Here is a 25091-nt window from a genome sequence, read left to right on the forward strand (position 1 = left end):
TTCACTCCCTGCAATTTAAGGTGCATCATCTGATTCCAGTAGCTACTTGAGATAACAGATCCCAGGCTTCATGACATGATATTTCACCCAAATACTGAAGTGACAGGAGAAGCAGACACTTAGCAATGTGTGACTAGTCAGCTTTTCTGCAAAGAAGTGGCGAAAGGAGAGGACCCTTTCTCGATAGCCTGAGTCACTCCCAGAGAGAGCAATCAGTCGAGGTCCTGGTGAACATGGAACCAGGAGACTCTCAGGAGGATTATATGATATGTCCAATGCAGTAGAGAAGATAAAGACCATGCCCAGAAGAGGGGTTCTCCAGGGTTAGGTTATCCTAGAAACAGGCTTTCAAACAAAGATTTGGGTGCAAACAATTTGTTCAGATAGGGTTCCAGGAGGCATCTATGGGAGACTGGAGAAATGAGACAGGGTAATAAAATCCATAAAGGGTGGCATAGTTTACAGGTTATTGCTTTTGCACCGCAGGGCTCCCTAGATAAACTATTGTCTCATTCAGAAGATGGGGCTTGGGTTATTTATTTACCAGCTCTCATCTGTCCTTGGCTAAGGGCTTCTCCTTTGCACTTCCCACTTGCCAAGAACATGGGCTGATCAACTACTGACAGTCAGAAGTCTCTTTTGACAAAGCTACCAGTGGCTGGGCGCGGTGGCTCACGCCTGTAATCCCAGCACTTTGGGAGGCCAAGGCGGGTGGATCACCTGAGGTCAGGAGTTCGAGACCAGCCTGGCTAACATGGTGAAACCCTGTTTCTACTAAAAATACAAAAATTAGCCAGGCATGGTAGTGGGCGCCTGTAATCCCAGCTACTCAGGAGGCTGAGGCAGGAGAATCACTTGGACCCATGAGGTGGAGGTTGCAGTGAGTCAAGATTGTGCCATTGCACTCCAGCCTGGGCAGCAGAGCAAGAATACAATTAAAAAAAATTAAAAAAAAAAAAACAAGAAAAAGAAAAAGCCATCAGCAGTGCTTGCATCTGGAAGCCATTGAGTGAGCATTGAGTGACAGTCTCTGAGGATATGTGGTAAACACCAGCAGCATATACTCCAAAGAGAAATATAAGCAAGAGTCAGAAGATGAAAATTGAATTGTGATCAATTCCCCTAATCAAGCAGAATTAAAAAGGGAGTGCTGTAAGTTCTTGAGAAGTATCTTGTAAAGATTCATCTAAAGACAGTTTCCAGAATGGATTGCAGAGGAAAGCATAGAATAAGGTAGACCACTGAGAAATAAAGTCAAAAATGTAAAGGTCTTTATTGCCTACAGAAAGTAACCACTCCCTGTCCTACACCCTGAAAAAAATCAGGAGTGTTAAAAAATCTAAAGGTAAAGTAACAGACAAAAAAGGTCCTGAAAGGACTTACTAGAGAGGGAACACATTCTGTTTAATACAGAATGACACTGACACTTTGTATTTAAAAAAAGAAAACCTGTAATCCCAGTACTTTGGGAGGCCGAGGCAGGTGGATTACCTGAAGTCAGGAGTTCGAGAACAGCCTGGCCAGCATGGTGAAACCTTGTCTCTACTGAAAATACAAACAATTAGCCAGGCATGGTGGTGGACACCTGTAATCCCAACTACTCGGGAGGCTGAGGGAGAAAAATCACCTGAACCCGGGTGGTGGAGGTTGCAATGAGCTGAGATCACGCCATTGCATTCCAGCCTAGGCAACAAGAGTGAAACTCCATCTCAAAAAATAAATAAATAAATAAATAAGAAAAATAAAATAAAAAAGAAAACACTGCTATATATCAAAACAACAAAAATATTAATTCAAAACAATTAGGAAACCTATGATTTTCATATAAATCATGAGGTTGATAGCTTCTCAATCTATAGAACTCCTTTATTATATGAAAAGCTTGGTCAAACTGCCTAAGTTAGATAAATTTCTTTTGGAATCAGTTTAGATTCTTTTAATTGGTATAAAAAATAGCGCCCAGCACAAAGGATTACGTGGGCGTTAAATAAGGTAATAGATGTTAAGATCTTAACACATGGTGAGAGCGGAGTTAATAGTAGTTCATATGACCTACTACTGTTACTTGTACCATCAGCATCAGGCATCACCACTGTTCTACTACTGCCATTAATGTCATAATTACTACAAAGACTGTAATCACACAAAAGGGTGAAGCTGAGTAAAAGCTCATTATCTTACTCCTCATTGTCTCTTGTCTTGTATGCATCTAGGCACAAAAGTCCCCAGATTACGTTAAAGACTCCTTAAAAATTTTTGAAAGATGAATTATGTAAACAAGATACTATACTCAATTATTGAACACTTTAAAACAAAATGGTGTCATATTATAGTACATGGTGGGAAGAGTATGTTTCTGTACTTTTGGTGAGTAGTAAATAGCAACATTTTTCTTTGTAATTGGCTCTATGTATCAGTTCCAAAATGTTCTAAAAAATTATGAACATTCATTTCTAAGATTATTAATCACAGCAATAATTGTGATAGATAAAGTTTGGAAACAATATAAATACCCATCAAGAAAGATTTGATTAAAATTATCTGTTCATATAATGTAATACTAAGCAAACATTGAAATGATGTTTTGGAAAGATATTTAAAGAGATAGAAAAAATCTTCACAGTGTATTTTTGGTAAAAAATTTAATGAATAAAAAATATCCAATCTCTGTATAAAAAGTCTATATAATAATAAATGATCATGATCATATTTAAAATGTATTCAACATCTGATTTTTTTTGGGCTCTCTGCTAAGTGTATTATGTGAGTTTGCTAATTTAATTCTCATAAAAATCCTATGAAAAAATACTCTTACCCTCTTTGCTACACAGCTTTGACTACTGTAGCCAAAAGAATGAAGGTTGCATAGTCAGTAGGTTAAATATATATAAAAAAAAAACTGGAGAGGGAAAACTCATGTTTACAATGATTATCGAAGGTGGTGGTGGTGGTGGTGGTGGTGTGTGCACGTGAATGTGACAGAGTTTATGTATGATATATTGGGAGATTGGTGTTTTTCACATTATCATTGAAATTTCCTCCAAATAATGTATTTTGCTTCACTATATTAAGTTAGATTTTTTGATGAATGATAATGGTTGTGTTATAATTATAGATTTGGGTTTCCTTTTAATAACTGAAATTTAACAAAGTAGCATATGGAGTGTGCTTAGTACCTAGCACAGATGATAAAAATCTGTGGTCCTGGTAAGCATCCGGACTAGTAGATGAGTTATGCTGTTTCTTCAAATTGTGGAAATATATACAGGAGGGAGAGCATTTATGTTATGGGAGACTTAGCTAGCACATGTATAGCTTTAAGATATAAACAGAAATTTATAAGCTGACTATTTTAATATCACGAAGAGTCCTATATTTGTGCTAATGGTAATATCAGTATACCTTGTTTTTTTTAAGAGTTCAAGTCTAAATTTTATTCCACATACCAACCACAACTAGTGTAAGAATTTGGGTTATTCATAAGTAGTGATGGCCCTGGGTAGGCTTCTACTATCATGGGAAGCAGGTATCTGCCAAGGTACTCACTGGCAACATCCATACTTCTCCTCATTAATTTACTTTATATGTATTTATTGAGTTCCAATCATATTCAAAACATGTTGATAAGCACTGGAGCATGTTTGTGAGCAAGACACAGGCACATCAAGCAAACCATTTTCTCCCCTCATAGAATGTCAGTCTCTCAGTTCATGAAGTTGATTCCAATGACAGTAAATTGTAGGAAGTGTCTAAGTTTAAATACAATGCAAGGTTTCTATGCAGCATCAACCTAACCATTTTATAAAGAGGACATACAGACAGAACTGAACTTATTATTCAGAAGTATACATCTAACTATAACATTTGTTGTTGTGCCTTGTTTTCTCCTTTACTTTCATCTTTCACACTGTTAGGAGCTAGATGTATACTTTCAAATAATAATGTTGCACATTAATTTCCGTAATGTTGCTCAAATTGAAACATAGATGAATTAGGAAGCTTTTTTCCAGTTTTGAATATATGATTATAAAGCACAGTCCTAGATGAATTCGTTTTCTTTCTACTCTAGTAGCATATATCAGAGAATATAGAACACTTGAACAACAAAAGCTATCTTATATATTTGTCCTCACAGATACTCTACAACTATCTTAACTCAAGATGAAAAAGAGAAAAAACTTGTGATGATGACACACGCAAGGCTCCAGGCAACCACACAGTACAGCACAGGCTTAGTAGAAATCTATCATATTCAGATTGATTAGAAAAATAACAAACTGCTCTGCATTTCATTCACAATAAACCAATATGACTTAAATTCTACAGAATTGGCTCCCAAATTATGTATATATGTAATATATATATATATATTACATACATGTATAATTACATAATTATAAAACTTTCTCCTAGAAACTATATATTAATTGAGAGTAGTCTATTTGTGGTTTGATGATATTTTTAAATAGTTTTATATCATAATGAGTGTCAAGTAAGATATTTCACTTATAAAACCTACTAAAGATTTAGATTCCTTTGCAAGCTATCAGATATAAGATAACAGTGATCTCATAGGCAGAGGGCAATGAAAGCTAAAATGTCTCATGAGAAAGTTTCAATCGAGTAATAAAATTTAAAGGAATTTAAGCAGCCTTTAGGATGTCATGCATCAATTTAGAAAGAATTTATGATCTAGCTGAGAAATGCAAAACTCTCTGTCCAGTAAGAATGCAGTGGTTGTCTTCTATAATAAGTAAAGCTTCACTGGGAAAGAAACAGTTCTGTGTATAAGTCTATGGGCATGTGGATTTGAAGGTGTAGTGTCTTTTCCAAATTCTGAAAATACGACTAATGGTATCAACAGATACACATTTACACATAGATATTTTAGAGCTTTGAGCTAAATTTCCTCTAAAACAACTGGTTGACCTTTCCTCTCTTTTTCTTTTTTCTCTCCCTCTCCTGTCCTAATCTAGTCTGTCTTTCATCCCTCACAGTTTCCTTGCATCTTCTATTATTTCAGCTTGAAATTACAAACTTAAATTCAACAAGGGTCAAGCAGATAACATGAAAGAGTACAGTGTGCTGGTGGGGGGCTATGGCAAATTGGAGAGTGCATGCTATATCTGAAGGGGGCAAAATTAGCATACAGTTTAAGAACTTGACCTCTAGTTATATGCTAACCCACCTCTCCACTTACCAGGTATATGGCCTTAGCTAAGCAAAGCACAATTCTTATCTATTTGTGTCTCACTATCCACATTTGTAAATTTTGAGAACAATAGTGCCTACCGCATAAAATGGTGATTTGCTCATTCAAAATACGTGAATAAAGTGCCTACTCTGGGAAGGACTTAATTTTAAGGTCTGCAGACACAGCAGTGATCAAAAAGGCAAAGTCCTGGTTCTCCGCAGTGCATATTCAAAGCCTGAATTATATAATCAATAAACTAAAAAAAAAGATCATATATAATGTTCAGGTGCTAGTATGCATTATTTAAAAGGCTATAAGAGCATAGATATGAGTAGGGGTTTACTCTCTTAATAGAATGTAGAAATGGATGAATGTTTACATTTTATGTAGGCTGTATTTATACAGGCTGTTCTCTCTGTGAAGGAGGCATTTGAGAGGATAAGTGATTAAAGGTAGGAATGAGGTTGTGAGCAGACCAGACTAGAATGGCATTATAGGTGACAGCATCCACAGCAAAGCTCTGAAACTAGAATGCATTTAGTGTGTTTGAAAAGAGCATAGAATCCAGAGCCTCTAGAACAGTTGGAGAAAGATAGAGTTGCGGGTGAAATTAAAAGTTGATGGAGGGTCTTTTAAGTGATTTCAAGGATCAAAATCTTTTACTCTGCAAAAGATGAGGAGCTAAGGGACAGTATTGAACTGAAGAAAAACATGATGTCACTTGAGATTTCAGTGAGTCACTGTGGCTGTGGCTGTTTTGGAGAGAATAGGCTTTAATGGATTAGGAATGGCACTGACAAGCCAGGAAGACCAGGTTGCAACTGATGGTTGCTTGACCCAAGGTGGTAATGGTGAGGGAGATGAGAAATGGTCAGTCTCAAAATATAATGGAAACGTAGGGCCAATATCACTTACCCACCTAGGGTATGGGATGAGTTGAAGGTGAAACCAAGATTTTTTGTCCAGACCACTGCAGATTGGAGCAGATAGTTACTAAGATAGGGAAGACTGGGAAATTCAGATTTTGAGGTTGGGAAATAAATTCATTTGTAAAGATTAGGTAGAAAGCACAGATCAAGGGCTTAAACTAGTACCTGGCACATAGTAGGTGCATAGTAAGGATTAGCTATAATTATTATCACCATTCTCATTTCTATTATTATATTAATTTAAGCATGATACTGTCATACCTTTTGCTTTTTCAAGCAAAGCTGTCAATTTAACTTCATAAAATATTCTCATTATCATGTCAAAAGTCATAAATCTCTGATGTTATCTGATGCTGCTGAAGTGGACAGTCCTCTGTTCACGCTGATGATATGTTACCTAAGCACCTGTCAGGTCTCAGCTTTGCTGCCTTACATCTTTCTTTGAAGCCATGGAAATTGGTTCAGTTCTCAATCAGGCAAAGCCTGGATGTATAGGAAATTTAACTCCCCAGCGGTATTGCTCAACCAATGGAGTCCAGGCTTCAAATTTAACCAGACCTTGATGGAAAATCGGAAGAAAATGTTGATTGCTTCTCTGCAGTTCTTCAGAGGATATCCAGAAGGAATGAATCCAGTTGTTCCAAGTAGCTGCCAGCTTCAAACACACACTTTTGTAGCCTTGGTCCTTGTCTGGCTCTCTCTGCTCCTTCACTCTGAGTTTCTGCAATTGCATCTAAAACAAACAAACAAAAAACAAAACAAACAAACAAAAAACAAAACAAATAAACAAACAAAAAACAAACAAAATAAAACCAAAAATTATCTGATCCCAAATCCTATCTTAGGCTTTGCTTTCAGCGGAGTTCATACGAAGATAAAAGCTAGTAAAAAGAAAGTAATCTGGCCAGATTCAGTGGCTCACACCTGGAATCTCAGCATTTTGGGAGGCTGGGTGGGAGGATCGCTTGAGGCCAGGAGTTTGAGACAAGCCTGGGCAATAAAGCAAGACTCTGTCTCCACAAAAATGTTTTAAAATTAAAATACAAAGAAAACAATGTGAAAGCCAAAATTCACATCATAGGACCAATTTGCTACCAATACTCATGCCATTACGTCACTGCGTATGTCATTCCTTCCAAGAATTGCTGCACACTGTGAATTATTGTCCCACCCAAAATTCAAGCCAGGGTAAAATCCTAGCTTTTTTTTTCAGGAGGGCATACATGATCATAAAGCATTCCTAATACCCTTTTTACTTGAATAGACATTTAAGTGGCATTCTGGAAGAAAGAGAAAGAGTCAAACTTGGTTCTATTCAAATCTCCAGAAGAGAAAGTGAGGAGTCATATTCAAGAAGTATCCCCTTATGTGCAAGACATTGGGTTAGATTTCACACAGCGTTTAGGCAAATCTTCACTATTGACCTGGAGAAAAGGCAAAACTTTATTTTAGATGATAAATAAGGGCATACAAAGTGTAAACTGCCCAATGCCACATAGCTAGTTTGTAACAATCCTAAGATACAAAACAAGATCTGTTAAATATCTTAGCCTATATCCTTTTAAGTCCATAAGGCTACTGACTCTATCCGATTTAATTATTATCTTATGCTTCTTTACTTTGATCAAATATCTGTTAATTTAATTAAGCCTATAGGGAGAGATTTAGACTTCACAGGATAAGAAAAATTCTAGAATTCTTAAAGTAAAATTGTATCTCTTGTGGAAAAAAATGATGGAATAAAAAAGGAAATGAGAAGTAGGTGAAAATATTGTATGTCTTACTTTTAGAATTTTGCCTTCTAAGGGGTTGTAATACATTCAAGAGAAATTTTTATAACTGAATCATTCAGAGTATTTTTCAAAGTACTATAGAAATTCAGCTCTTAAAATATTTTGAATCTACTGAATCTGATTAAAACTTAGTATCAATTTAAAGCCACACTTTTCTTCTTATATACAAATTTAAAGGAAACATGTGCAAAAGCATCTGGAAAGACATGAGTATCTCATGAAATAACAGTTTATGTTTTTAAATGAAGACTTTTAATACAAATATATACTCAGACACCATCCTATCCATTTCCATTGACTTTTATTCAGTTTCAGTATTGTCCAATTAAATCCCGATTAAATGAAATTTATTTTGATTATTTGATCAATCCTTGTAACCATCAATAGTTTCCATTACTTTAGTTACTTTCAATAAACTTTTGATTGAATCATCTTATGGTTAATTATTTTCTATAAATTTCAATTGGCTTCCAGTTTATTCAATCTATAAACTTAAAATCAATATTGTTTACATACCCAGTATCAGGGTGGGGGTGGGGGTGGCCTTTACACTCAATTGACTTAATTGTTCTGAGATGGGAGCTAGTCTATCTCATTTAAATCCGTGTGACAGAGTACAGTGCACATAAAAGCCAGTACTTCAATGATAAGCATCACTGCTGGCTTGCAACTGCTAAAACTGTTAGAAGAATTGTAATTCAGCAAGATTCGGTGTTTCCACATGATGCTGCTAAGTTTCAGAACCTGTTACAAACACTTGTCTTTGGAGTTACCCATTGCCCATGTCTGCTAACTTTCCAAGCATGGGGAGAGGTGCTGAGTCATAGTAACAAGCAAAGGGCTCTGGAGCCAGACTGTCTAACTTTGAATCCTGCTTCTGTCCTTTTTCACAATGTTACATTGGTTGTGCAAGTTGTCTAACCTGTCAGTGCCCCAGGTTTCTCCTGCAAGAAACGGTATCTGCCATATAGGATTACTGCATGAATTAAAACATTTACAAGTGTCTGACCCATACAGATTTCTGAGTCTTAGCTGCTATTATCACTCTGATTTATGGTTATAAATACTAACATATATATTAAGCACTGACCATATGACAGACTCATTTTTCTGTGATTTATGCCTTTATGTCATTTGTTATTCACAGAAACCTTGGAGAGTAGGTATGAATTTTTTTTTTTTTTTTTTTTTGGTTTGCTGATGAACCAAGGTTCAGAAGTTCAGTTGATACAGTATCTAATTTTATTCAGTGATCAAGATGCATTTGAGGCAGGCCCATTTAAATAAAAACCTAACCTGATTTTGAAGTGTTGCGCTGCCTTTTCATAATGGAATTTTCCTCTATGTGTCAGATTTTAATTCTAAAATGTTACCGTTATAATCAGTTGTTCCTAAGCTAGATGTATAGATATGTACATACATGGTATTGTTTTCACTATAGTGAGGAAGTAAGAGTTTTGGAAGAAGGATAAGAGAACCTCATAGAATTCTTTTCATCCTTAAGACTAGGGGGCCAGACTGGGCATGGTGGCTCCAGCATATAATCCCAGCACTTTGGGAGTCCAAAGTGGACAGATCACTTGAGCCCAGAAATTTGAGGCCAGCCTGGGCAACACAGCAAAACCCTGTCTCTATAAAAAATATAAAAATTTGCTGGGCATGATGGCACATGCCTGTAGTCTCAGCTACTTGGGAGGCTAAGTCAGGAGGATCTGTTGAGCCCCAAAAGTTGGGGCTGCAGTGAGCCATGATCACGACACTGCACTCCAGCCTGGGTGATAGAGTGAGATGCTGTCTCGCAAAAAAAAAAAAAAAAAAAAAAAAGACTAAGGGGACATGATGGTTTGCCAACAACTTTACTGGTAACAGTCAACAATGTCATTAGGAAAGTTTAAGCTGTATAAATTAAGTATGACAAAATTTTTTGTCTGAACAAAATATATATTAAGTTTTATTTAAAAAATAAATAGAGATCTATCAGAGAGAGTTCTGTGAGTTATCAAGGATGTGTGGAAAACATTAAGTGATTTCCTACAACTATCTCTGCTTTCACCAGTGGTTCAAACATACTTATAATCTAGAGACAGCAGTTGGAGCCAATGAAGAAAAATGGAATGAAATATTCTACCAAGTTAGTCTGGAACAGAAATATGAAAGATTTAATTAGAGTTCAAAGGCCTCAAGGAAAGTGGGGTTAGAACTAAGATGGCAAAGTGCAAGCAACAAATCTAAGTCAGGGTGAAGGACAGTGAGTAGGTTATGTAGGCAGTCACTGAATACCAAGTGGAAATGAGCATGAAATGGGAACAAGCTGGGACTCAAGGGAGGAAAAGCCTGGGTTTGGCTTGTAATAATTATATTGGTCCTGTAGTTTTCTATCACTTCTTGTCAAGCAAGAATGTGAAAGGAAGGTATTCCCTGGCATCTTAAAATTAAAATCCATGTGATCACAGGGAAATGAAGGCAGCTCCCTTGTCTCAACAAAATTGAATTCATGTCCAAATAAACTATATTGTCTATATTAAGCACTTCAAGATTCATTGACTCCTGCAGTGAGGGCATATAAATGGACAATATGTTCTTGCCCCTATTAAGCACACTCAGAGAAGGAAGGGAGATTTGGTCCCCGCCTGCAAAGAACTTACAAATCAGCTTCCTCGCATTATATGTGAGTAGCAACATACAAGAGTAAATAGGCAACTTTTGACAACTTATCTGAAATATATGTATCAAAAAATACTTACATTACATATGGAACACTAAGATTTTTTAAAATTATTTTTCCCTTTGTGGATTGGTAGTAGTAGTGTTCATTAATAAACAGTTGTTCAACCCAAATGCCCATAATGATGGACTGGATAAAGAAAATGTGGCACATATACATCATGGAATACTGGGCAGCCATAAAAAAGAAAGAGTTCGTGTCCTCTGCAGGGACATGGATGAAGCTGGAAACCATCATTCTCAGCGAACTGATACAGAAATAGAAAACCAAACACCGCATGTTCTCACTCATAAGTGGGAGTTGAACAGTGAGAACACATGGACACAGGGAGGGGAACATCACACACCAGGGCCTGTCGGGGGTGGGGAGCAAGGCAAGGGAGAGCATTAGGACAAATACCTAATGCACATGGGGCTTAAAACCTAGATGATGGGTTGATAGGTGCAGCAAATCACCATGGCACATGTATACCTATGTAACAAACCTGCATGTTCTGCATGTGTATCCCAGAACTTAAAGTAAAAAACAAAACAAAACAAAAAAAACACAAAAAACAGAAAAATAATTGTTTGCACATCTAGAATGGCAAACTTGTTAGGAATTTCAAGGAAAATCACACATTTTTATGTGAAAAAATAGTAACTACAATTTTCTACAATAATTTTAGTTTCAAAGTATTTATAATTATGGGAAAATGCCCAGTCAAGTAAGAAAATAAAAAAATCAGCCGGTCACGGTGGCTCACTCCTATAATCCCAGCACTTTGGGAGGCGGAGGCAGGTGGATCACCTGAGGTCGGGAGTTCGAGACTAGCCTGACCAACATGGAGAAACCCCATCTCTACTAAAAATACAAAATTAGCTGAGCATGGTGGTGCATGCCTATAATCCCAGCTACTTGGGGGCCTGAGGCAGGAGAATCACTTGAATCAGGGAGGTGGAGGTTGTGATGAGCCGAGATTGTGCCATGGCACTCCAGCCTGGGCAACAAGAACAAAACTCTGTCTCCAAATAATAAATAAACAAATAAACAAACAAATCTAAAATAGTAAGAACAACACAAAAATCCAAAAGCCTGATGTAAAAATCTATAGCGTGACATAAACATGATCCTAGAGCAGATTCTAGGCTTTGTTTCCTTTATAACAAGTACAAATAAATTGTAATTTTTCCTTTTGCTTGTTTAGAACAGTAAAATGGCTTGAGCATCATTAAAATACAAAACAAGAAATGAGTAAATCTGAAGAAGATCATCCTTTGCTGACATAACATCAGATGGAGTCAGACTAGCTTTTTAATGAAGAGTAGTTTATGAAAACCACAACTACAGCCTAAATCAGAATGTGGAACTTTTAAATATCCTTATTCAAAACTTGAATTGCATTCAAAGTGGCTTTATTTTCTTTGCGTGTGAAGAAAATTATAAATGATCTGATATTTTCCTCAGTTTTCCTCCACTTACATCTCTAAGAACTTTTTTTCTTCCAAAATTTCATGATTTTGTCTGTTGTAATATGGCAGTGGTATAAGAGTATAAGAGCCTTTAGACTGAAAGAAACAAAAAAGACAGTTACCCATGGATAGGAAAAACAGCCTTTTGTTGCCTTCTAAAGGAATCAAGTTTGTATTCTTAAAATCATTTTAAAAAGTACCTTCTACATCAATTTTAAGACAAGGCTAATCTAGGTGGAGTGGGGAGAATCAAGAGAAGGGGTTAGTCGAGGGCAGAGGTTTGAGTCAGGTTACAGATGAAGTCTCCTGTGGTACACTCACTAACATGGTGCTTGGTAGATGTTGTAGAGTCAAGCCAATGACTTATGGGGGTTACCAATTCTGCCATACTCATTGCAGCCATGAAAGAAAAAAGAACAAAGCAATGGTTTAAAAGGAAGGAGAAGGAAAGCAAGAATGGGAGGTAGCTAGCTGTGCAAAGAAGAAATTTAAGATAGTCATGGAAGAGTGAACTGTTGTGAATTCATTTCTTATCCCTCTTCTACATATGCTAGCAGTAATACCTTCAGTGAGATTAATTCTTACACCTCTGCTGAGATTCACTAATCTTGTACCGCTCTGGTATTTTAAAGCCAGGTTTCTTTGCAAAAAGATTTTGGTTCAGTTGCTAAATGCATACTATTTTACATTAGGAACAGTGTAAATAATTCAACTGTCTTTAGTGCACCTGTCAGGAAAATGAGGGAGGCTTGAAGTTTACATGTGCATAAAAGAGCAAGGGTGATAGATAGAAAGACAAGGTCTGTGATCTCTCGATCCTGTCTTGGCATGGGATAGCCGTGTAGGGCCAGTATTTCCCATTATAAGACAAAAATGAATCCATATTGATCTCTAATCTCTCTTGAGCATCCTTTGGAAAAATGATATTTATTCACAGAGGAGGTACCAATCACTGCAGAGCTCTAATAATTTGTTTCAGATGAAAAATGAGTGTGGAGTCAAATTATACTGAGCTCTGAGGCAATGTATTTGTTTTATTTTCTCTTGTTTCTCAGCCAGGGTGAATATTGTTATTTAAAACTTTATTACCACCTATATTTAGATAAAATGTATGGCATCTTATTACATAAAGTAGTGACATGCAGTACAAATATAATTTGTATATCTGCTGTCTGTTTATCCCAAGAAATTATATGTTTTTAAAAGGCAGGAATTTTGTTATTTATGTAGTGCCCCCCAACTCCAGTGCATTGCAGGATTTAGTACACAAAGTAAGATAACAATCAATATTTGTTTAATAAATGTTTGAAAAATCTGTGTGCAAGTATAGGAAAACAGGTGTTCTTGCACTAATTCTATTGGCATAATTGAGTGCAATTGCCTATATATTTTATTGTGAGCGACTTCAAAACTCTTTTGGATGAAGGCAGATTATAAATTATAAATTAATGAAAATTATAATGATTTATGATTCATGTTCTCATAGAAGACCAAATGTTCCACATTTTCAATCATCTCTACAATCCCAAGGACTAATATTCCTGACCTTCTGTTGGTATTCAGTGTTCACTTACTGAGGTGGTGAAGATTAAAAATGACATTAAAGTCATGGTCACTAACACCAACTGTCTCATCTGACTATAAGTTTCCTTTGGTTCCCATTAAACTTTTGAACTCCTAGTGAACAATCTGGAAACTTTTTAGTATAATATAAGCACATACTCCTAATTTTAATCTGAGGAATTAAAACTGACTGCAATTTATATTAGATTACATTCAAACGTTTTTACTAGCTAATTCAACAAAATGTGGATACGTTTTCCAAATACTAATTTTTAAATTCACATTAAGTTTGCAGAGACATTTAATCCATATGCTTCCTACTGTAACTCATCATTTTGTAGGCGAGAATAGGTCTAAGTTCAGGACTATTTTTTGACTAAGACTCTTTGAGTGTTTTTAATTAACATTTAAAACTTTTTTTAAGGCAGGAAGTTATGTTTGACAAAGTTAAGGCCAAACACCAAAAGGTTAGTGTTTTGTCTAGAACTCTGCATACATGAATCTTAAATGAATTTTTCACTTGGCTAAAATAAGCTGCCTCACCATTTGAGAAAATTGATGGAAAATAAGAATATTTGCCATTAAGAAGCTTATGACTGGGTGTTTAATAATAGCTAGAGATGAAGGAAAGGTAGAAGGAAAGGAATCAGTTTTTTAAAGAAAACAAATTCTTAGATGTTGATCAATGGCCATGCACACCTGAATACTTTCTTTTAAGTTGTTGAGGAATTCTGAAATCCTGTCCCACGATTTTTCTCACTTACTTAGAATTAAATGTAAATTTTATTTCTAAAACTGTTTGTCTAAAACAAGTCAGGTACTCTCTAGTTAGGGGTGTCTGTGTGTGTGTATGAGAAAGAGAAACAGAGAGAGAGAGAGAAGAAGAGAGAAGAGGAAAAGGTAGCAGGTATGTAGGAGTTTGGGACTTTTTAGGTCATGCCTAATGTTAGGGATAATTGATGGACTTTTGGTCTGATGATACCTTGACAAAATAAAGAATGTTACACAAGGTATGAAAATACATCTGGATTGTTTATCTCAAGGAGGAAAGAACAGATGTTAAGGGTGGAGCTGGAAAGATAAGGAAGGCGGTGAGTATTCAGACAAAAGAGGAAGAGACTAGAGGAGAATGACACCCAGGTTCCAATAGGTCTCCAATGATTCTCATTTCCTGGTATATATGCTCTTGGGTAGTATCCTCACCCATTTGATAAGGACTGGCCTGGTGACAAATAACATGACAGAAATGATGATGTGTAACTGCTGAGGATATGTCATGAAAGACATAGCAGCTTCTGTCCTGGTCTCTTAAGTATAATTCCCTCTGAGTGAATGTAGCCATCATGCCATGAGGACACTCAAGCAGTTCCTTGTCAAAACATGCTGCCATTCTGTCCACGAGCCAGAACAATCTTGCCAGTCCTGTGAATGAACCGTCTTAGAAGCAGAATATCCAGTCCCAGGAAAGCCTTCAGGTGACCAGCCCCAGCTGACATCTGACTGTAACCTCATACAGCAAAAACTACTTAGCCAAGCTCCCGAATTCCTGACCACAGAAATCATAATAAATAATCAATCCTTATTGTTGTTTTAAACTATCAAATTTTGAGTGGTTTGTTAAACATCTGTAGATAAATAACATGGCAGAAAAGGTTGATTCAGAAACAAAATATACTCATTTATTCAAACATCAAATATACATTGAGGGCCAGGTACTTTGAGGTTTTAATGCAAAAAAAAAAAGGGCTCGATAGAGTTCTGACTTAGCGAATTTATATTCTAATGAAGGTGGACAATTTATCGAACGTTAACAGATTAATAATGCAGTAATTATAAATTAAGACATTCCCATGAAGAAAATAATATAGGGCTGAAATGAAGAAAATTGGGAGTTAATTGAGAAGAGTTTTCAGAAAACATATTCATGACAGTTTCTCTGAGGAGGTGAAATTTACATAGGGATAAGAAGGCTGAGAAGGAGTGAGTTTATCATATTGAGGGAAACATAAACTCATGTATGCGAAATCCCTGAGCTGAGGAAAGGGCTTAGTATGTCTGCAGGAAGAAAAAAGAATGTAGAGCAGAGTGAGTGATGATTATGAGCAGGGAAGGTAGGACAGGAGGAAGGGCTGGATTTCAAAGACTTACATAAGCCATAGTAAGGGGTTAGGCCATTCAATGGCAATCCACAGAAGGATTTCAGCATAGGAAGTAATACTGTAATCAAATTCATTCTATGGGTGCACAGAAGCATTCCTTTATCAGAACAAAGACAGGTATCTTAAGGGGTTGGAAATTTATCATGATCAATCAGGGCTTCATGCCTCAGTGAAAGTTCCTGCTAAATGAAAATATTTCTACTTATTTTTAGTATATTTGTGCAGAACTGTGAGGTGATAACTTGGGCAAACATTTGGAAAAGAATTCCTGGTACAGGAACTTGTTATTGTCTATTTTTAGAGAATTTAATATCCTCAAAAATAAGCATCTTTGGGTTAGGTTTTTATTTGGAATTCAGTGATATGAAGGCATAGAAATGAAGAACAGAATCATTTCTATGAAGTATTATGAGTCTAAGAATCTTCAGGATAAAGATCTTCAGAATTATAGTTTACAGAAGTGCCACACTATAATCACGAAAACTTTTTTTTTTACCTATATCCTCAGCTCAGTATTCCAAAAGAATTATCATAAGCAGTAAGTATAATAATCTTTTTCTAGTTTAAAGAATCCTAATTGTGCTGAATCATGTGCAGACATGATTTGACAAAATGTAATAATGCAGGTAACATTTTTAAAAAGAACACATTAATTTTGAATTTGCAATTTGCTGCAATTTAAATAACTCTATTACTTTAATAGTAGATATTAAATTTTAATTTTGCAAATTTTTTCTAAAAGGGTTGAGTGTCAACTCAAATTCAGTAATTTGCATTTTTAAAAAAGTATATTTCTCATCAGTGTAAAGTACTGTTTGTCACCTGGCAGGTAATAATTTCCTATCCCAACTCTTAGTTCTGGTTAATATTTTCCTTTTCAAAGAATATATTAAACCGAAAGAACACAACATTTTATGCTAATGCAATCTTTGTAAAGGCTGAGACAAAATTTCAAGTACTGATAATTATGAAAACCCTACAAGAGGGTTCTAGAAATATTGGTTTTCTTTAATCCTAGAAATGCTGTTCTGTAAAAAGAAAATGATTTTATACATTTATTTTCAAAAGACTAGCCCAGAGTAATATATTTCCAGGAAGTACATTTCTCAAACAGGCCATTTGATTCACCCATTGAAGTATTTGCATTTCATATTATGTATTTGTGAAAGTCACCGGCATATATCACATGTATCATTCATTTGTCATTGGAATGATCATTTTGATTTTAAAGTATGTATCAGCTCAAAATGGCAAGTATTTTGAATAATCAAATGGATTCAGTAATTCAATAATTAAGAAACATTTACTTAGCACATACATTGTTTAGAAATTTTGCTAAGGGATGGGAATCTTAAGAAGAAAAAAAAATCTCTTTCTTCAATCAATTATTAATGCAGTTCAAGAGATGAAGTATTTCATATTATGTTACTGCTGTAATACATATATTAACATATTATAAGGGAAGAAATTAAAATTAAAGAAGACAACCACCACAGTGAGTGTGAAAGGAGGGCAAAGTGAAGGCAGGCTTCCTGGAGGAAGTGATGCTTGAGCTAGGTTTGAAGACAGAGTTAGAGAAACAGGGAAAAGTACCACAGGAGGAAGGCCAACATGTCCAGAGACACAAAGTGAGAAATACAGGAGAAGCTGCTTGTGATAGCTGGAGACTTATATATACATACACACACACATATATATAGAGAGAGACACACATATATATACACACATATATATACACATATATATACACATATATACACATATATAATATACACATATATATATACACATATATATATATACACATATATATTTGCAGTGTGGGCAAAAAGTAAAAAATAACAAAGGTGGAGCAAGATTAAAAAGGACCTTCTTTGCTATGCTATAGATATGAGGACTTTGTAAGGTAAAATAAAACCGTAGGGATATTATTACTGAAATCTTAAATCTACTTTAGAAAAAAAACAAAAACTAGTTTATGGATTCTTAAAAAATCATCCTCAGTTGTGTTTGCCTTGCTGATCTTGTCTTAACTCTAAATTTTTGAAAGAGAAACTCAGTACTCTAGTACTCACGAAGGTGGCTGCCATGTCAACCTTAGAGAGCAAAATCCTTAATTAAGGCTCAGATCAGCCACAGCGAAGCAGCAATCTTTCCCATATTGATCTGGATAAACTGCTTAGGAGAGTGAAAATACCATTGTCTCTGTTTATTTTCCTTACACAGCCAGAAGTTGAATTTCCACTGTATGGGCTTCAGTAAAATAAACTGATGATGCTTGACTCTGCACATTGACCGTCCAATCACCTTCACTCTTTGTTTCTTGAAGTTGAGGAAGGCAACAGCCACCCATCACATTCAGCCAGTTTTCCCGTGGCCCATGTCTCTGGGGACCTTGGCCTCAGAATATTGATGTGAAGGTGCCCTTGAGAACAATGTGGAAGACAGACAATCAAAGTCCTGTCTAGAACACTTGAAGAAATAAACCATGTGACTGTTTTGAGTCATAAAAGTCATCAATCTAAGTTGAAAAAATAAACCCTCCTACACCTGCACCCACACTTAGATTCAGTCTGTTTATTATGTAGCAATCTAGCCAATCATAACTCATATCAAATGCTTTTTGTGTTTGTGAAAAAAATCAGGAAAACCACCTATTGTTATGCAGTTAAGTAAATTAAACTGTTTTTAACCAAATTGCAGGGAGTTTATAATCGGATTGCAGGTTTTCTTCAAATACAACTTCAGGTGTGAGTTCCCATGCCCGGGGATATATTTGTGCTAAAATATTCACAAAAGTTGAGGTATGATTATTAGTTGTAGATATGATGCAAATTATCCACATTTAGTGCCTTACGGTAGGTTTATAGCTGTAGAACCTGAAATGAGATCCATGTGAAATTGATTCAACAAAGAAGATCTAGGGCAAATTGCTTGATATCAAGCCCTTTCTCATTTGTCTCCCATTTCCTCTTCTGCTTTCCCCAATCTATTCCCAATCCCACAGAGAGTGGCTTCACTCTGATCTCACGGGAGAGGTCTATAGAGTAAGTTATGCCTCAGTATATCCTAAACGAAACCATGAGTTTTGAAAGCTTTTAACACCCATCAGTCATTGGCTCAGAATTGCAAAAGGACTTACGTTCTACACCACTTTTAGCGCTTTACAAGCTGTCTCTAATAGCTTGAGATCACTATACTGAGAGAACCATAGAGGCCAACTTTTTTTTAAGTGTCATGAAGCTGGGAAAAGCATAAAAACAATCAATAGATAAATAAGTAAATAAAAATGTCCAAGGAGACATTATGTCCTCTTTGTTAGTGATTTGATTGGATAGTGGTACACAAACACAGGTTGAAGAGAAGTTATAGAGACCGTGGGAAAGGTGATTTTTATTCAGGGCTATCCTGAGAATTCATGACATGCAGATCATCTCAGTGTAATATAGTCATCACCCTTTCAAGCAGTTGATTTATTGAAATGGCAAAAAAAAAAAACAATTTGGAGAGGTAGTTATTTTCATTACAGATTCTAGTGAATGTTGGACATGCATTGAATGATCATTGAGATAATGGTCAGAATAGAATTCTAATCACAAATTTGTTTCATGCCAGTAAGTTAGGACATAGGAATTTTAAAAGGACTTCTGCCTTATGTGTTAGAGTGAATACAGTGGTGCACCAATAAGACCCTCCTTCTCAGGGCTGACACACGTCTTTTTACAGCTGCTAATAACGTTGGATGCTGATGTTTCACAGTTGAATCCTTTCTCAATAAATTGCTTTTGGCTGTAGTATGCAGCTTCTCCCAAGGCTAGGCTCTCTCTCTGGGAACAACCTATGTCTGGTAGAGTTTGAGTGTGAAGATCTGAGCACTTCTCTTTATTTTGAAATACTGAAGGGCTCTCCCACCTCCACAGTTATTTGTAAGATTGGCTGAGTCTTCCTTTACAGCCAAATTACAGTTTAATTTCTCTTACAGTTCTCAGTAGCTCTCTCTGATAAACTTTCTGAAGGTGTATCTGTGCCTTAGAGTCCCTTTTCTGAGTAATATGGTGTAATAATACAGATGATACATTGGTCCCAGGAAGCAAAATCTAGAATGAAATTTTTACTGTGGAAAAATACATCTAACATAAATCTTACCATTTTAATCATGTTAAAATGTACAATTTAGTGGCATTAATTGCCTTCACAATGTTGTGCAACCATCACCACTACCTAGTTCTAGAATTTTTTTCACTACCCTAGATGGAAGCCCTGTATCTATTAAGCAGTGATTTCCCATTCTCCCCTCCCTCCAGCCTTGGAACAGCACTAATCTGTTTTCTGTCTCTATGGGTTTACTATAAATTGAATTGTAGAATATGTGACTTTTTTGTGTCTGGCTTCTTTGACTTAACATAATGTTTTTTAATATTATAAGTACTTCATTCCTTTTTATGGCTAAATAATATTCCATTGTATGGATATACCACATTGTGTTTACCCATTTATCTATTGACAGACATTTGGCTGTTTCTACTTTTCGGCTACTATGACTGCTGTTCTTAGGAACATGCATATACAACTTTCTGTTTGAACACCTGGTTTTAATTCTTTCAGGTATATGCCTAGGTGTGGGCTTTGAATCATAAGGTAATTCTATGTTTAACTTGCTGAGGAACCGCCAAACTGTTCTCCGCAGTGGCTACACCATTTCACATTCCCATCAGCAATGTGTAAGTATCCTAATTTTTCTTTCCTCCTCCCCAACACCTGTTATTTTCTGTATTTTTTTATTAAGACCTTTTTAGTAGGTGTCAAGGGGTATCTCACTGCGGTTTTCATTTGCATTTCCCTAGTGACTAATGATGTTTAATATGTTTTTATGTGATCTTTAACCATTTGTAGTCCTTTGCCAATTTTCAGTTGGGGTGCATGTCTTTTAGTTCTTGAATTATAAGATTCTTTTATGTATTTAAATAAGATTTTGGTGGTAATAGAGTACATGCTATCTAGCTGTTAATGTTGACTGCATAAGAGGTGGTGTCCTGACATCATTTGGCATGCTATAGAGGTACAAATGTGAATATTTTTACTTATAGCAAACTGAGATGTGATACAAGAGAAAGGAAACACTCTGCCAGGTGCAATATCTTAGTCTTCTAAGAAGTTCTAAGAATCTCATAATAACAACTATTATGGAATCATATGTTTCTTGCTGGGAGTTATCAATGTACTAGATAAAGACAATGAAAGTATGTGAGAAATTATGGGTGTTCCTACACTCCAGTTCTAGTCACAGATGGTTATGAATTACTCTGGTGTGAATAAATCCTTTCAATGTCCAAGTTTTGCACTGTGTACCTGGTCATCCATTTTATGAAGAAAGAAAAGTAACCCAAGACAGAGATATATATACACACTCATGGATGGTTGATAACAGCATGTATTGTTAGTCTGAGGCTTAGAAGGTAAAGAATTGAAAGATTAGAAACAAGGAGGTCTGCAGAAGTAGGATGTGATTGGACCTATGGGACTGAGACGCCACCACAAATGCTGATTAAAGTAAATGACTTGGTAGTAACGGTGGAGATGAAACAAGTTGCCAAATTCTGGATATAGTTTGAAGGTAGAGTGAAAAAGATGTTTTTATGATTAGACAGGGTTTGTGGAGAAAAGCAAGAAGTCAAGGAGGTTTCCAAGCTTTTGTGCCTGAAATACTCACATACATATACACACATACACAGAGGACTCTTTGAATCCAGATACTAGATATAAAATATGCTAGTAATAGTAATGCTATCAATTTTTATATCATTTAATTTATTTACAACTTTCTTGTTATATAGTATTTATAATATAATTTTGATAGCAACATAATACTTATTGGTTTACTTCATCATTTCTCTGCAGTTGAAAAAATAAATTGTTTATCAGTTTTTTGCCATAATCAATAATACTGCAAAAAGTATATTAATACATACAAGTTTAAATTTGGGTTTATTCTTTGAAATGAGACCATTGGCAATAACTCTTTAGGAAATACATCTTGGTTTTCTCTTATACTTGCCAGTAATAATAGTTATCAGTTACACTTGCCAGTATTAGTTACCTATGTATATCTTTATCAGCATATAAGTGGTGAATATTATATATAATAAAAATATATAAGAATATATTTTATATAATATTTTCCAGTCATTGGGATAAATTGTAACTTACTTTAAATATTTTCATTTATTTCATTATTACTGCGATAGAAAATGTTCTCCATATATTTGATAACTGTCTAGTATTTCCTCTTTGCAAATGATATATTCAGGTCTTTTTCAATTTTACTTTTTAAATTCTTGATATTTTCTTACTGATTTGTAAAACTTTTCTATATTAATAAATGCATTGTCAATTTGTCATATTTTCTGGAAATATATTCAGCAGCTTTTTTTTTGAAATAGACTTTTTATAGCTTTTTGTTGATATGTTGCTTTGTAATTGCTTTTTTATGTCTGAATTTAAAACTGTATCCACATGTCAGAAATTTTTCTCTACAGTGTATTTCCTTTTCCAGTATTTATCTGTGCTTTCATCTTAATACTGAATTCGTCTCATCTCCTGAAATATCCCTTTATGTGGAGTAACATCATCATTATATATTTTATGAAACTAAGGGAGAGGAAGAGAGAGAAAATAAATGTTACCCAAGCCCTTCTCTAACCCCATCTCCCCCCAGCTTAGTTGGTAAGGGATAAAATTCAAAATAGAAGCTATTTAAAATGTTACTGAGACATCAAAAACATGATATTTCACATAAATGTTATAGCTGGTATTTTTTAGTTAATCAATTAATAGTTATATCATAGGATAGTGAGAAAGAGAAAAGCTTCCTAGATGCAGACAAAAGCAAGCTTATTGCTATTAGCTCCAGTAATTAGCTGCCCCTTTTCCTTTCCACATTCAGCTCATTGTACTTATCAAATAAACGCATCTACATTTTTAGTGACTCTGTGATTCTAATACAATCACTGGCCAAGTCAAAGAATATTTCCTCTTTAAGTGTCCAGATTAGTCTTCATACCAATCTTGGTCAAAAGAGATAAACTGCAGACTCAGTGGAACCAAACAATAGTTTCAATAATACTTTAATGGGGGAAATAGGAATAAATCAGAGGGAAGGAAAAATAAGAGAGAAAGCTGTGATATTTTTTAATATCCTGGATGGCAAATAGCATTTCTCACACCATTATCAGCCCAATTTGAAGTGACTCAAAAGGAGTCTTATTTGCTTGAGAAGAACCAGCAGGTTTGCTAACAGCTGTTAGGACCCCTATCTATATTCTTTTTGAAGACTCTGAATTCAGCGTGATGTTCTCTGCCAAGAGTTCAATGCTTGCAGGATAAACAAGTAAAACCTGAAGATGCCAGGATGTCTTAAGGAGAAAAATGATTGGTCAATCCCCGTATCAGACCCTTTGCCATATTACTCTACTTGGTAGAAATGTGATAGGTTGGAAATATAAAGACTTGAATGTTAGAACATGAAGTCCTATTCACAGATCCTGCTGCAAGTGACTGGATTACTTAAAAGAATAAATATGGGGAGCATCTACTGACCTTACTCAGCTCAGCATAGCCCCCATTTATATTCTCTTCCTGCTCCAACTGCCCTCCTAAGGAAAGGAATTCCAAGTCCTAGGTGTGGATTTGTCTAAGTTTCCTCTATCAATATCAAAGCTGAATAGAAAATAAAAATAAAAATAAAAATAAATCCCTTTTCCTTTTCTGTGCACACTGCAATTTTTTCCTTTTCCTAATCAATATTAATTATGATACCTCAAAAAAAGGTTATCATTGTTTCTTTCCTTTTATTGGTCTATTTCTTTTATTTTCTGCACATATTGTGTAATAGTCAATATTTTTTATATTGTAAGAGTTTTTTTTAACTTTATTGAAGTATTTAAAACCAAAAGTAGTGCAATTTACAAATGGGAAAACCAAGATATTAGAACCTTCTGAAAAAATTATTAAAACTCTGTCTGTCTTACAAAACGAACCACCCAGTCAAAAAATAAATGACACAAGAATTTACTTCATTATTTTTAAAAAATTGATAGGTATTTTGAAGTAAGTGGCACAATTGGAAGTATAGTGATCTAAATTATTGGCTAACTTGTATGTTATACTTATTATCAAATCAAAGTTAATACAATCATGGTCAATATATTTAAGTGTTTTAGAATGTAGAGTAATGTGTCCTTAAAATAAGATAAAATAAAATAAAATAAAATAAAATAGATCAATAATGAATTTCTCACTTAATTTACCAAAAGTTAAATAATTAGTATTAAGTCAAACAAATCATAATACCATTATAAGTATTAAAAACACAGAATATTATTTTAATTTTCAAAAGGGATTTATTTTTATAACACTTGCATATTATAATGCAACTGTTTTTTTAAATAGTTTAAAAAATGTCTAGATAAATTTAAATAGCTTTGTTCTTTTCATTGTACTAACTGTGTGACTACCATGCTGACTATTTAACCTACAACCTTGATTATTTTCACTAGATACTAACTTCTTGTATAAATAAAACTCAACAATAACTTCTTCACTTTGCACTAGAAAAAGCTACCAATATACTGTCTTCCATGAATATGTTTTGGACCTTAGAAGCCTTTCGAAACTATGAACTTATCTTGGTAAACATAGAAATATATTTTTCATGGCATGTGAACATGCCAATGTAGCTTTTACACATTTGTAATGAAGAACACAATGTTAGTATGAGACTTGTTTATTTTCTTCAGAATATTGTGAGAGTGAGAAGGTGTTTATTTTCTCTATGAAAGACAATAATGGAATAAAAGTGAAAATGGAATAAAAGTATATTGAAAAATATTCACATCAGACATATAGAGGTTTCTTCATTATTAATAAAGTATCTATCTAAGTATTTGCTTTCAGAGGCATTATAAACACCAATTTTTAAAATGTTTTAGTTAAATTCGGAAGGATAAATTAAACATCTTATATGCCTTGAATGTCATCCACACACATGCACACACACACACACACACACACACACACAAACACACACAGGCACATAAAATCTATTCTCATAGCTTGAGACTTAATTTGTTTTGTTTGATATATTTCCATGATATATGAGTCAAGGTTGAACACTTTATTCTCTAATTCATTGAGAGGAATTCTGTATCGAACATGTTCTTGCATAGATCGACAGTAATGTACAAGTCTATTGATGATAACATTGATGGAAGAAATATTA

The sequence above is a fragment of the Pongo abelii genome, chromosome 18 (genome assembly GCF_028885655.2).
Source record: "Pongo abelii isolate AG06213 chromosome 18, NHGRI_mPonAbe1-v2.0_pri, whole genome shotgun sequence".
NCBI lineage: Eukaryota > Metazoa > Chordata > Mammalia > Primates > Hominidae > Pongo > Pongo abelii.